The sequence below is a fragment of the Schistocerca piceifrons genome, chromosome 1 (genome assembly GCF_021461385.2).
Source record: "Schistocerca piceifrons isolate TAMUIC-IGC-003096 chromosome 1, iqSchPice1.1, whole genome shotgun sequence".
Classification (NCBI taxonomy): domain Eukaryota; kingdom Metazoa; phylum Arthropoda; class Insecta; order Orthoptera; family Acrididae; genus Schistocerca; species Schistocerca piceifrons.
This window is the reverse complement of record NC_060138.1, coordinates 418,269,547-418,285,132: the sequence shown is the minus strand read 5'-3', so window position 1 is coordinate 418,285,132 and position 15,586 is coordinate 418,269,547.

The window sequence follows — 15,586 nt, the reverse complement described above, 5'->3', positions numbered from 1 at the left end:
TTTCTAATGAATCTCCCAATGAATCTCAACCTGGCACTCGCCTTACCAACAATTAATTTTATATGATCATTCCACTTCAAATCGTTCCGCATGCATACTCCCAGATATTTTACAGAAGTAACTGCTACCAGTGTTTGCGGGACGAATGTCCCTCTTAGCAAGTCAGAACCAAATCAGGCACTTTCAGCGCAGCCTGAATGGGCAAAACTTGCAAATGAACCTGTAAGGTCCGAAACTAGACGCCAAATGTAAATACTGCAACTGTCGACAGATTTATTAATAAATGACTGATGAAAAATAAAAAATTCTTTTAGAAGCATGTAATATTTTCTTTACAATGCTTTGCACTGTCTACATTTTACTCTTCGAAAAATAATTAAAAGTTATTATAAAAAAGTATTTTCAAAAACCTTACATTCTGCTTGTTTGAAAAATATTGCCAAAATCGGACCCCTTCTCAAAATTATTAAAATGCTCTAAATAGAACTGGAAAAACGTATTAAATCAGAATAAACCGAATCTAGTTTGAAAGCAGGTGTAATATAACATATTCCAGAATGTTATACAGTATCTCTGTATTTTATTTCCTGAAACCAAGAGCCCTGCTACTGGATGTTCCTGTAGGCTTTCTTTCTGACAGTTTGTGTTCTGGACTTTAAGAACAAGACTAACTCGTTTTTCCCAGTAAGTTCGTTTTTGAAAGGGTCTTCAATATCATTTCTCTGCACGACCATTCTTCACAAGTTATTACGTGTAAGCCCAAAGAAAGACGCTTCCATAGCAAGACAACACCAACCCAGCTCTAAGAGCTTTATTGAAAGTTATAGGTTTGCCTCTTTCTGTTTTTTCTGGGTCCTCGGATGTACCGTGCTTCTTCTTTGTCAACCGACAAAGGCTGGTTTTGGAAGCTTAAACTGTTTACTGGGCTTCTTCCAACCCAGCTTCTTTTTTTGAGCTGCATCAGTAGCTTCAATTTTTTTAAGCGGTCTCCACTTTCTCTGATTAACTTTCCCCATTATCCTCTTAGAACCAGCAATATAATTCCTAGGGCATAATTGTGTTCTAATACTGTCAGCCATTAAACATAAAAACTAAGGGGCTCAGTTTAAAAAACGGAAAGGGGTCCGTTTTCTGAACCAATAGCCTATAATTTTTAATCGAATACTAAATTTTTAACCAAACTTCAACCTAAGAAATTACCCTTAACACTCAAAGTAATTACAGACATTGGCTGCGAGTGGGCGTTGATTTAAATCATGGGGGAAAGTTGAAAATTTGTGCCCGACCGGGATTCCTACTTACTGGGCAGTTGCTCTGACCACTTTTTATTTATTTATTTTTCGTTTTAATCGTTATGTTTTTAGCATTTGGTCTGGCCACATGTCTCGTGAGATCTGTTCAAGTTGATCGTTGAATACGTTACTCAGTTTTATTGTTACAGAGGGCAGCCAACCATCTGGCCGAACACACTGAGCTACCGTGCTGGCTTACCACTAAGCCATCCGAACAAAATGGTCATCGTAACTGAACGGACCACCCTCGCACGCCTCCCGTCAGACAAAAATTTTCAATTTATCCACGCACAACTAATATAGTGCCTCTAGCCATTATTCTCATTCCTCGCGGCATTTTGCCGATTCCCGTAAGAGTTGGAGCCCGGTGTGCGTGTGTGTGTGTGTGTGTGTGTGTGTGTGTGTGTGTGAGTGGGGTCTCTTCTTTCTGTTCATACTACTGAAGAACATATTTGGTTGAAAGTCTTACCTGACAGTATCTCGGAGTAATAAAAGTAGCACAATTTAAAAACATTTTCCTTCGACAAAACATGTAATGGCGAACTGATAAGTAACAAGTGAAGCTGATGACTTGTGCACTCCGCTATAGAGTGGAATACGCTTAACCTACTATTTATATATGATTCCTAGAGAAGGCAGAACCAAGAGGCCAGGGGGTCTGATTTAGTACGGGCGTTGCGATGGGCAGTACAGTTTAGGGCACTTTCCTCTAATAATAAATTGCTTGTGGCTCAATGGCGTAGTGCTAATATATTATCTGGACGTCACTTCATCAATCCGCGTGTTCATAACTTACCCCAGTTATCCAGCAAGGAAAGGAACTTACAGTTTAAAGTGGAATCTGAGACACTTGTCGTTCATGACGTCTACTCACGTCATTGAGAGATGAAGTTTATGTTAATGCCAGATTGAAAGAAACATGCTTGGAGACGCCGTGAATTTCTATGAGGTACGAACCTGACTGTCAACCGTCATACGCCCCGACAACGAGGAATGATGGTCTGGAGTCCCATTCTTTTCATAGCAGGACATCTCTAGTTGTCATTCGTGCCACCCTTACTGCACAGTGGTACGTCGACGATATTCTACGTCATGTTTTGTTGCGCTTTATTGTAAGTTATCCTGGGTTTAAATTTCAGCAAGATAATACCCACCCACACATGACGAGAATTTCTACTGCTTGCCTTCGTGCTTGCCACACCGTATGCTTGCCAAACGCTAACTCGGTCAGCAAAGTTGCCGAATCTCTCCCTAGTTAAGAACGTTTGGAGCATTATGGCAGTGCCCTCCAACCACGTAGGGATTTTGGCGCTATAACATGCCAACTGGATATAATCTGGCAGGATATCCCTCTGGAGGACATCCAACAACTCCATCAATCAGTGCCAAGCCGATTAACTGCCTGCATAAGAGCCAGATGTGGACCAACGCGTTACTGACTTGCTCAATTTATGCAGCTCTTTCTCTTGAATAAATCATACAGTTTTACTGAAACTGTAGTTATCTGTTTTTCTGTACATCTACAGATTCTAATTTTGTCTCCACAAAGCAGTTAGACTCTACTAGCTTGCAGAGATAACAGTTTGGGTGGCTTGTAGCTTTATTCTATGGAATCTGTCCGCAGTGGGGGTGTTACCATCTATTATGTCCTAACAAATGGCGCTTATTTTGGTAGGTAAGATGGCGTTGGAGACGTTGTACCAAATACGTTTCTAGCTTTTTTCCCTGGTATTTCATCTTGAGGGGGTTATGCGAGCGCTGATCGGTTATTGCTTCGTAGTTAATGTCGGTGGTGATGTGCTTCGGGTCAACTTTAATATGACTAAATTCTACGAAATATTTGCATGCGCATTTATGTGGCCGACATTGCAAGGAGCGGCGCTATCCGCAGGTCCCAGTGTTTCAAGTAGGCGTTGCGCCATCGCCAGCTTGTTTACTCGCATTATTTTTGAGATCCGATTTGACCGGTTCGCACAGCAGTGAGAGTGATCACTCCGCTTCTGGGATTCGAAGAAGCGCGCCGGCTCCGGATCGAATACGTCCGATGGATTAACGACGAGGGACGGTGTGCCGGACAGCTTGGATGTTGTTTTCAGACGATTTCGCAGATCCGCCTATGTTGAATACCGAACTGGTATCCACGTCCGGCGCCAGTTACACGATTCACAGACATTTCGAACTCGTCTAACACTTCGAAATAGGGTGACACTAGACACATGCCCTTCCCGTCCCCACCCGTTCCCTGTTGGGAAGGGGGCATCTGGCCACCCTCTAACACTAACACTGACAAATGTAAGCATTAATAAAAAAACACTTTTTGTAGACGATCATGGGGCCCGAATGTTCTTCTCGTGGAACATGCGATGAATGGCATGTAGCTCATTACCACTAGCGCACCAGACCCGCCTGCGTCAATAAAGACTGCAAAATATAATTTCCTGACCACGTCCGAGTTCTCAACCTGTTAGCTACTGCGTTGTTTCCAATAGCTGGAGAAAGATGTTCACCCTGAGGGTTAGGGCCCGTCTTTCCCCAGTCCTCTTAAAAGGGCTGTGACTGAAGGGCGAGTAATTTTCATTTGACAGCTGGTGTCTTCCGCCACGTGGTGGAAATGAATTTCTGGAGATCACGGTATCGATCAGTATCTTCTAGACAAGTTCTGACAGGGGACAGAGGAGATGGCCAATGTAAATGCCTCAATTTAGTTGCTGGGACTGATTGGCGAAAAAATTATTAAATAATTTCGTGGAACGGTTTGGAACTCGCGAAGAAAAAGCCAGCCAGCAGCCCTCGAAGGATTGACGCACCAGGCCATGGGCCCTATAGAGCGGAGGTGCTCCCTTAAAATGTTTAACTGGAGTCGTGAGTTAGTGATCCTTCGGGACCAAAAACGCTTCTGAACAACTACAGAAAACCTGATAGAGTAGAAAGTACGATTCAATCCGCGGGTGGAACTTGGCTGGTTCTCTTGTGGGTCTCTAGGCGACGGTTGCGTTTTCGTTAGCGTGCAAGAGCTCGATAGGTACAGGCACCTCATATCAGGGCCTGGAGCCATTAGCTGGATCGGGGTCATGTTTCACTGAACGAATCTGACTTAGTGACGCTTAACTGAAGCAAGTAAATTTTATTTGTTTTGTTGTCGAGGAGATTATCGGCTACAGTTGCTACGAGCCAGTTAGAGGTGGTGTATAAACGGCCAGCGGTTTACATATTCCATTCTGGTTGTGTGTTTTCTGAGTCTAGTTTGATAGCTACAGCGCTTTTAATTATTGTCTTTGGAATAATGAGAAGTGTAACTCTGTCTCAGGAGTTAAAAACGAAACTGTCGACCGTTATTAAAACTGATTTCACGAGTGTAGTAGTGCAGAGCATTAATTCGAGGCCACCAGTAAAAGTTTAAGAGTAAATTTGGGGTACAATAAGCCGCGTGATTGGTCTCAAACACGGACAGCGCCAAGAGTGCGCTATTCTTCCCGCTGCCGCGAGTAGGACTTGGCGACAGGCCACCTAAGTTCCGAGGAAGGAGGAGCAGCAACATTTCGGGTATGAATGCATCCGCTACGCCTCACTCACCTCGTTTTAAGAAATTATCTCGGAAAAATTACCCCACTAACATAGGTGGGCCAGCCGGCGTGGCCGAGCGGTTCTAAGCGCTTCAGTCTGGAATCGCGCGACCGCTACGGTCTCAGGTTAAAATCCTGCCTCGGGCATGGATGTGTGTGATGTCCTTAGGTTAGTTAGGTTCAAGTAGTTCTAGGTTCTAGGGGACTGATGACCTCAGATGTTAAGTCCCATAGTGCTCAGAGCCATTTGAACCATTTTTTAAATGTAGGTGGACCCCAGGAAGAGGAAGACCCATAGCCACAGCCAGTAGTAAAGGCCACGAACCAGTTTCAGTACGTGTGCGTCAATAATCCGCCGGCCGAAGTGGCCGAGCGGTTAAAGGCGCTACAGTCTGGAACCGCACGACCGCTACGGTCGCAGGTTCGAATCCTGCCTCGGCCATGGATGTGTGTGATGTCCTTAGGTTAGTTAGGTTTAAGTAGTTCTAAGTTCTAGGGGACTTATGACCACAGCAGTTGAGTCTCATAGTGCTCAGAGCCATTTGAACCATTCAATAATCCGAGTTGTTCAGAAAATCCTCTATGGAGCACAGGTTATCCCAGAGTCTCTGCCGTTACGCATGGAACGTATCGCACTCGTATCGACGACATTTATAAAGTAGTGTTTAACGAGCTGTCGCCAAGACCGCTTATCAGTGTTTGCTTTCAGCCTATGTGTGTTAGTAACATTCGAGCAACTGTGTACTCCACGGACACCATTACTCTTAAATTCCGTAGGGTTTGATGAGGTGTTTCTTCATGATCCCAAAGGGGGGCCTGTAAGGGATTGAACAAAGATATCGAAATAAAACACATCACCATGCCTAATACGATGTAGGAAACCCTTTGGTATTCAAAACAACTCCTAGCCGTTTCGCGATTGCATAAATACAGGTTCGGAATGTTTTTCGGGGAATATTAAAGCATTGTCCCTGCAACATAGTGGCAAGATCAGGTAACGATTGTGGAGGTGGGCAGCGATCACGCATCCTTCTTTCGAAAGTAGAGCGCAAGGGTCTATAGTATTGAGCTCTGGCGACTGTGGTGCCCAGGGGAGATGTTACAATTCATCGTAGTGCTCACAAAACCAGTCCTGGACGATGCGAGCTGTGTCAACAGGGGCCCTATGGTCTCGGAACACAGCATCGGCATTGGAAGACAAACACTGTGCTATGTGGTGGACTTGACCAGCGAGAATGGTCAGATAATCCTTGGCAGTAATTCGACCTTGCAGAATAAGAATCAGGCCAATGAAATATCACAATATGGCTTTCATTGTGTGTAAGTTTTGGAACTTAAACTTATTCAGAAGTTGGAAACAGTGTCAAACCAGACTCATCCATCCAACGACTTTCTTCCATTGCTCTGTAGTACAGGTTCTGTTGCTTCCGCAGAACGTTTCCTCCTACAGCATTTGCATCACTGATGGTTAGTTTCGGAATTTGAGCTCATACTTCAGTTCCAGGCTTATGGAGCTCCCCACATGTTGTTTTGGTGCTGGCAGAGTTCGCTGGTGTGGCATACAGTTCTGCGGTGACTTTTGCAGCTGCATTCTCTTATTTTACGTATTTTTTCGTAGAGATGCTCTTAAATGGCCGTCTGTCATAATCACTCAACACGCACTTTCGTCCGCGCTGTGACTTAACGGATGGTGTTTTTCCGCATACCCTGTATGCAGTATAAGTCTGCAGTAAGGGGACACTTGGAACACAGAACACATCTCCTACCTCGGTTACGGAAGCACCCACCATATGAGCAGCAACAAATTTCACACAATCGGCATTCGAATTCACTTAGCTCCGACATAATGCACTCACAACTACACGGCACTGTTGTGACCACGTTGACACTTACAACCTATTGAGAACATTCCACGGGTGCTGTTTGAGGTGGCATACAATAGCACAACATGGAAACTTGCTTGCATCTGTATTTGTGTCCAAGCATGCATTTCTCACTGTGTTTGTATGTTTTTATCCAATTCCTGTACGTGAAGCCTGCAGTAATATCCGTAGTAAGACGCTGTCTAAAGATCTGTAGGAAAATGCATGAATGTTCTGTTACACATAACGTCAGTGAACGCATCCAAAGGTTCCACTCAGTCTGTCCGGATCGGTCCGGTGCTGGAACCGAACACAACTGCGCATTTAAATGTGTATTCATGCCTGAAGACGCTATTACATCAATGTTTGATCGCCGTACGAACTAAAAAATGAGCGATAATAATATTATCACCCGTGTTACTGAAATATGTAAGACCACGTAACAAAAAGGAAAAAAAAAAAAAAATAAAATACAGGTATCAGCCTCTGACAAAATTCCGTTTGATTTTTACACTGATTACCCCGCTGAAGTAACCCCTATCTTACCTTTTATTTATTGAAATTTTATTGCGCACCGAAGAGTCCCGCGTGACTACACTCGACGCTCGTATTAACAAAAAGGGTGAAAGAATGCACGCATAGAATTACATGCCAAGATCGGTGATGACCTTTGTTGCAGATTGTTAGCAAATATTCTGTGCTCGAACATTACAGTCGTTATATTGCCGGAGCAAAATAAGACCTCTCAAAGATTCACATGTTTCGGGAAAAAAACATTCGAGTGAGACACAATTTGTCATATTCCTGGTAGGATAACGTGGAAATAGTAGATACAAATGAACAGGTAGATTCTTAGGTTTTAGAAAGGCGTTTGGCGTTGTAACACATCGTAGAATGCCAACGAAGATTTGATCAAATGAATATTTTCCCGGATATGCGATGAACTGCACGAATATTTGAATAATATAACCAAGTACTTTACACTGGACGGTCAATGTTCAAAAGAAACGAAAGTAACATCGAGTGTCCTCCAAGGAGGGGTGGTAGTGATCTCCAATGTACTCAGTATATAGAAACGAATAATAACTTAAGATTTTCGCCCTACTGGCCAATGTACACCGTTTGACCAAAAGTATCCGGACACCCCTACGTAACACGGGATTGACCACAAGACGTCAAGAGAGGCGAACCCCATAGTATAAAAGGAGGTGGGAAGTATTGTGCTGTCAGTAGAAAAGATGAAATAGCAGAATAGGTCCATCAGGGGAGCACAGTGACTTCGAAAATTGTCAGCTAAGTAACAAATGAATCAGAGACATTTCAACCCTTCTGTATCTGCCGAAGTCGAGTGTTGTGATACAACTCTAAAGTGGAAACGTGAAGAAACAACCACAACTAAAGCAAGACCTGGCAGGTCATATGTTCTGATGGACCAGACCCTCAGGTCTCGAACTCGGGATCTTTGCGTTTCGCGGGCAAGTGCTCTACCACCTGAATTACCTAGGCACGACTCACGCCCCTTCCTCACAGCCTTAGCTCTATCAGTGCCTTGTCTCCTACCTTCCAAACTTCACAGAAGCTCTCCTGCGAACCTTGCAGAACTAGCACTCCTGAAAGAAAGGATATTGTGGAGACATGGCTTAGCCACAGCCTAGAGGATGTTTCCAGAATGATATTTTCACTCTGCAGCGGAGTGTGCACTGACATCAACCTTCGTGGCAGATTAAAACTGCGTGCCGGACCGAGACTCGGGACCTTTGTCTTTCGCGGGCAAGTGCTCTACCATCTGAGCTGCACAAGCACGACTCACGCGCCGCCCTCACAGCCTTACGTCTCCCAGTACCTCGTCTCTCGGTTAGCTCAGATGGTAGAGCACTTGCCCTCGAAAAGCTAAGGTTCCGAGTTCGAGTCTCGGTCCGGCAAAAAGTTTTAATCTGCCAGGAAGTTTCATATCAGCGCACACTCCGCTGCAGAGTGAAAATCTCATTCTGAGGACCCTCAACAATTGCAGAGGGCGGTTGTAAGGAATAGCATGAAGTTAGTGGAAGGATTCATTCGTGACTTCCGAAGGGCTACCAGCAGTACAACTAGCATATTGGCTGTGCATAGGAGTTAGAAACAATGAGGTGCAATGGTCGGGCAGCTCCTCGTAAACCACGTATTTCTGTAGTCAGAGCTAAACGACACTTGAGATGGTGTGAAGTGAGACAGTGGATGACTAGAAAGGGTAATTTGGACTGATGAATCACGCTATATCCTGTCGCAACTCCATAGAAGGCTTTAGATTCTGCGAATGGCGGGAGGATAGTAGCTGTACTGCAGACGGTAAAGAGCGGAGAAGGTGGTGTTATGTTACGGTTTGGCGATGTTTTCTTTTTTGCGGTTAGTGTGTGACACCCTCTCTGTGCTTCGCTACATGTTGAAGATGGTCACATTTTACAGCACTGTGTGCTGCTTACGGTAGAGGTACAAATCGGAGACGGTAATTGTATCAGCATGATAATCTACCCTGTCATAAAGGAGAATCTGTGAGACAATGGTTCGAGCAATAACTTTATTGAAATGTATATGAACACAGTACTGTTCTCGAAAGGAGAGATACTGTTGATGACCGTGCAGGTTTTCCCTGGAATAAATGATGATTAACGGAAACCCTCAGCTGCCGACAGATGTTGTTGATGTACCTCGATGTGGACAGCTGAAAATGTGTGCCCCGACCGGGACTCGAACCCGGGAAGCCGGCCGCGGTGGTCTCGCGGTTAAGGCGCTCAGTCCGGAACCGCGCGACTGCTACGGTCGCAGGTTCGAATCCTGCCTCGGGCATGGATGTGTGTGATGTCCTTAGGTTTAAGTAGTTGTAAGTTCTAGGGGACTGATGACCACAGAAGTTAAGTCCCATAGTGCTCAGAGCCATTTGAACCATTTTTTTTTTTCGAACCCGGGATCTCCTGCTTACATGGCAGACGCTTTATCCATCTGAGCCACCGAGGACACAGATGAATGGCGCGACTGCAGGGACTTATCCCTTGCACGCTTAACGTGAGACTCACATTCCCAACTGTCCACAATTGGACAGTTGGGAATGTGAGTCTCACGGGAAGCGTGCAAGGGAAAAGTCCCTGCAGTCGCGCCATTCATCTGTGTCCTCGGTGGCTCAGATGGATAGAGCGTCTGCCATGTAAGCAGGAGATCCCGGGTTCGAGTCCCAGTCGGGGCACACATTTTCAGCTGTCCACATCGAGGTATATCAACAACACCTGTCGGCAGCTGAGGGTTTCAGTTAATCATCATTTATTGAAATGTACAGGTCTGCGCAGAGTCCTGAGTTAATCCAACGGAACGCCTTTACGATGAGTTAGAAAGTCGTCTTCCGTCCATACCTCAGTGCCCAAAGTCACTAGCTTCTCTGGATTCGGCTTCTGAGGAATAACGGGACGCCATTCCCGAACAGACTTTCAGAAACCCCACTGGAAGTCCCCAATCAAAGCCATCACAGATGTGACGGGTGGATACTTTCTATATTAATGTGCACTAATAATGTCCGGTATTTTTGATCATATAGTATATCTTATTATTAGCGTCTTCTGTTAAATAATATCCATCTGTTTTGTCTGCCGTGGTTATACATTCCGTTAAAGAGTAAAATGGAGTGAAGAACACTGGGGGAATAATTTGGTAACCAAATTACAAAATTAAATTGCGTTTCGAACGACAGAGGCCAATACTAAGTTTTAGACGCCACATATTAAAGATCTGAACGCCGAACGATGCTTTTAGATACGATGGCGTGATTGAAAATGAGACATGGGAGCTGTCAGCAACAATTCACAGCTTTTAGTACTCATCTAAAAAAATTAAGCCAGTGAAAGGTGATGCGATAATCAACACATGTTGTTCACTCTTTGCCACACAAATTTATGCTTGTCGCACACACCTATTATCTTAGTAACAGCTACAAGCATTACAGTGAAGCTAAAAAAGAGTGGCTATCATTTATCTCCTTACAATGTGTGATAGAGGCACTAGTTTCACGTAACTGTCTCTCTTGAATGACAAACTTCTCGTGAGAAATACGCCACTGCTTTATTGGTGGCGATCGCAGTTTAGTACTATTTGTTTCCCTTGAGAAAAAAAGAGTGTTTGTGATTGTGCGCAGTTTATGGTTTGTACATCTGATCGAGTTATGAATTACGATATTAGATTAACAAACGAGTCAAATGTGAAATGTAAACCGTAGGGCCGTTCGTAGCGAAAGTGGTTTAAAAGTCAATGTTTCCACCAGAATATGCAGCTGTCTTCAGAGAAATAAATTTTCTGCTGTTTATTTTTGTCTGAGGTGAATAGCGAAATAGTTAAATGGTTCCGTCAACGAGACGGTAATCTTTTTTTCCGCCAAAGTTTTCCTCGTAAATTTGTTTTTCACCTGTATTGTCGTCAACGTTGGCGCAACGGGAAAGTCAGCAGCGAAAGTAGTATTGGCAGTCTGTTTATAAGCTAAATCGTACTTCGGATCGTAGCACTTACGGTATGTTAGAAAATATATTTTGTTTGACGACTTATTATTACGAAGGTTCAGATGAATCGTTATTAAAGTTAATGATTTTACGAGGGGACTTCAAAAAAGTAAGTTGGACATGTCAGCCCACGCTGAGACAACTGCGCAACAAGAGTGACGCATTGTCAGAAGAGAATACACTTTACGAGTTTTCTGTAGACACGGTTCTGCTACGGTACGAGTAACAAGTACATCACAGTGCAGGAGAGAAATGACGCGGCAACTGCAAACGTGCTCCATATTTGAATTACGCAGAAAAAAGCGATTCCTGTTGGCAAAACGTTTAAATTTCACACATATCCGACGTGAAATTCTGACGGTATATGGACCAAACACGGTGTCGCGTCCAGTCCAAGCGAAATGGTTTCACCAGTTTAGCCAAGGCCATGAAGACTTGGATGATGCTGATCCAGAAGGAGAACCATCGTTGTCGATCACTGACGACAATGTTCAGGCAGTCGAGGAACTTACTAGCAACAGTCACCGTTTCCTCAACGGCGAGGTCGTTCACACAGCGATTCTCGAATAGCCCCATGACCAAGGAGCAGATTTCTATCCTCGAGGAATTAAGCGAGTGGTAGAAAGTTCTGACCGTTGTTTACAGATACTCGGTGAGTACAACGAAAAATGGTGCCATGTATCTGCGCCACTCCGTAATGTAGTTCAAAATTCAATAGAAGTTACTTGGTCTGCTATAATATTGTGCAACTTACTTTTTGTAGCCTCTCTTAGCATTTTAATATTTAGTGTACACAATTTATCTGTGGTTGCCAGTTAGACAGTTTTGTTTTCAAAATATGACAGCACACATGTGATGTGTTTCGACGGTGAAAGGAAAATGTGACCACTGGACACATTGCCATAGGTTCCTCCAAAAATCGTAACACAACACACACACGCACACACACACACACACACACACACACACACATGCCATAGTAACAAATTTAAATCCACCTGATGATGGAGGATTAAACGTTTGAAACGTATAGTGGAGATAAATAAACAGTGACTGATAACGGTAAACTTGTTCACGGCATACCTGCCTAATATCACGTAGAGCACGCAGAAGTGCCGCAACACAGCGTGGCATGGACCTGACTAATGTCTGAAGTAGTGCTGGGGAGGGAACTGACACCATGAATCATGAATCCTGCAGGGCTGTCCATAAATTCGGAATCGTACGGGGAGAAGGGGGGGGGGGGGGAGATCTCTTCTGAATAGCACGTTGCAAGGCAACCCAGATATTTTCAATAATGTTCAAGTCTGGGGAGTTCGGTGGCCATCGGAAGTGTTTAAACTCAGAAGATTGTTCCTTGAGCCACTCTGTTGCAATTCTGGACGTGTGGGGTGTCGCATTGTACTGCTGGATTTGCCAAGTCTGTCGGAATGCACAATGGGCATGACTGGACGCAAGTGATCATACGTGTCACCTGTCAGAGTCGTATCTAGACGTATCAGGGGTCCCATATCACTCCAACTGCACACGCCCCCCACACCATTAGAGCCTCCACCAGCGTCAACAGTTCCCTTCTGAAAAGCAGGGTCCATGGATTCATGAGGTAGTCTCCATACCCGTACACGTCCATACGCTCGATACAATTTGAAAAGAGACTCGTCCGACCAGGCAAAATATTCCAGTCATCAACAATCCAATGTTGTTGTTTTTGTTGACAGGCACAGGAGAATATGCCGAAAACAGCACCTGTAATAGAAATGTTGACTGATATCGTAACCAAATTGTAACTCTTCAGAATAAATACGTTCTGAGAAAAAGTTGATTGAACAACAATTGTATGAGTAAATAATCATTCCACCAACAAAGCTTTTCTCTTATAAATTAAACATGTTTTTACCAAACGAGGTAAGACGAAGGACTAACTTCCCATAACGAATGAAAGATGTTTAGATTTTAATGTTCACTACTGAAAGTGCATATCAAAACGGGAACACTAACTTCGTTGGAAAGAAATGGCGATGCAACTTTTCGAAGAGCTCACCCACGTTTTTAAATCAGGGAATCAACGGAAACTTTTCATTACCATGCCAGACCAAGAATTTAATCTTCTTTCTCATCTTTACAATGCGATTTCTTCATGTTAACCCCTGTGCTGTTTTATTCGATTCTGTGTCAGGCTGATCTTCTACGATAAGATTGTTCCTTCCCAAATATCTCGTTTAATCCATTACTTGTTTAGTAGAGCTAAAGACCTGTTCCTGCTGCATCTGCAGTCGATGAAATCCAGAACCACCGCCCAGAACAACAGCAGCGAGTTCTCTCCGAATCTTTCTCGACGTGACGAGTGCTGCTGACGTTCTCGGGCGATGGGTGTGACGCTATCGTCGAAACACCACAGCACTACCTCATCACAAAGTAAACGGGAGTGGTTGAATTGCTAAGGAACGATTCGTGGACGATTGTGATCGTTTTTTAAATTTGAGTTGTGTACTTATACTTTGTTAAGTTTCATCAAAGTGATACAACTCACTGGATCTGAACGAACACTTTACTGCAGACTTGTAACGTTTCACTGCAAGCAGAACCCGCAGAGATTCTGCGCAACCACGCGGAAAACGATAATTGGAAATGTTTTGAGTAGTGGAAGGAACGAATACGCACCTGTGTGTATTAAAATAGGTCCTACTTTACAGGAGAAAAACCAGCAAAAACACTTTTAGTAAGTACATAAATTCGCACCATCATTCTCTTTTCTTTTGCGTGCATTGTCGTACAGGGCGTATTAAGGAGTACAAGAATAAGTAGGTGGAAAATTACTATTCCGCTATCACTGAGCTGATTGACCTTACGAAACTGGCTACAGGGCGTATGAAGTCAAATTTGTCACTGGATTAAGAATTTCTTAGTAGGGAGGCTACAACATATTATCTTGGATGGAGAGTGATCGACTCGTGTAGAAAAAATGTCAGACGTGTTCCAGGTAAGCGTGTTGAGACCGCTACTGTTCATGTTGTGTACTAACGACTTGACTGACAATATTAATAGCAGCGTCAGACATTCAATGTTCAGAAATGTAAAATTACGCTCTTCACAAAATGAAAGAACCACAGTAGGACCACAGTATCAATGAGTCACAACTAGAACCAGCAAACTCATAAATATTTGGGTGTACCAGGTTTTTGGATACTAATTGGAACGATTACATAGGCTCAGTCTTGGGAAAAGCAGGTAGCAGACGTCTGCTTATTGAGAGGATACTAGGAAAATTTAGCCTAAAAATGAGACTGGTTAGAAAACACTCGTGTGACCCACTCTAGAATACTGCTCATGCATGTGGTACGTGAACCACGTAGGACTAGCAGGAGATGTAGAACGGATCTAAAGAAAGGTAGTACGCTTGTTCACAGATTTTTTTCGACACATGGGAGAGCGAAACGAAGATGTGGAGAAAGTTAAATTGGATGACGCTTGAAGGTAGAAAACAATTTTCTGATGAAAGCTTATTTACGAAGTTTCAAGTGACAACTTTATGAGAGGACTCTATGAATATATGACAAAACCCTATGTATCGCTCTTATAGAGATAGCGAAAACAAGATGAGACTAACTGCGCCGCACACAGAGATGTGTAAACACAATTTTTTTCCCACTCCATACATGAGTGGAACGGGAAGAAGCTCTAATAACCGCTACAAGGGGAAGTACCCTCTGCCATACGCTTCGGAATAGTTTGCAGAGTATTGGTGTACGAGGTGTTTCAAGACAGTAACGAGACAGACAGTACTGCGAGCGATCTGGCAACGCTGCTTTGTTCTACTTGTGCAGATCGGTGTGTTCATCCCTTTCAGGTGGTCAGTCCCTGTTTCAGCTCCGTACAGCCGTCACGTGATTTTGGAGAGCGCCATCAATGAATATGTGTTTTCGTTGTGTGCTACGAAAATGGAACAGCGGAATTTAGAGCAATGTTATGAAATCTGATTTTGTGTTAAACTTGGGGAGGCAACGAGTGGCCGGCCGTTGTGACCGAGCGGTTCTAGGCGCTTCAGTCTGGAACCGCGCGGCCGTTACGGTCGCAGGTTCGAATCCTGCCTCGGGCATGGATGTGTGTGATGTCCTTAGGTTAGTTAGGTTTAAGTAGTTCTAAGTTCTAGGGGACTGATGACCTCAGAAGTTAAGTCTCATAGTGCTCAGAGCCATTTGAACCATTTGAAGCAACGAGTGTGACCTACGAAAAGTTGCAACAAGCCTATGGGGAACGTTCCCTACCAGGAGCACAAGCTTTCGCTGGCATAAATCATTTTTGGGAGGTCGAGAACACGTTGAAAGTTAATATTACTCAAGGAGACCTTCAAATTC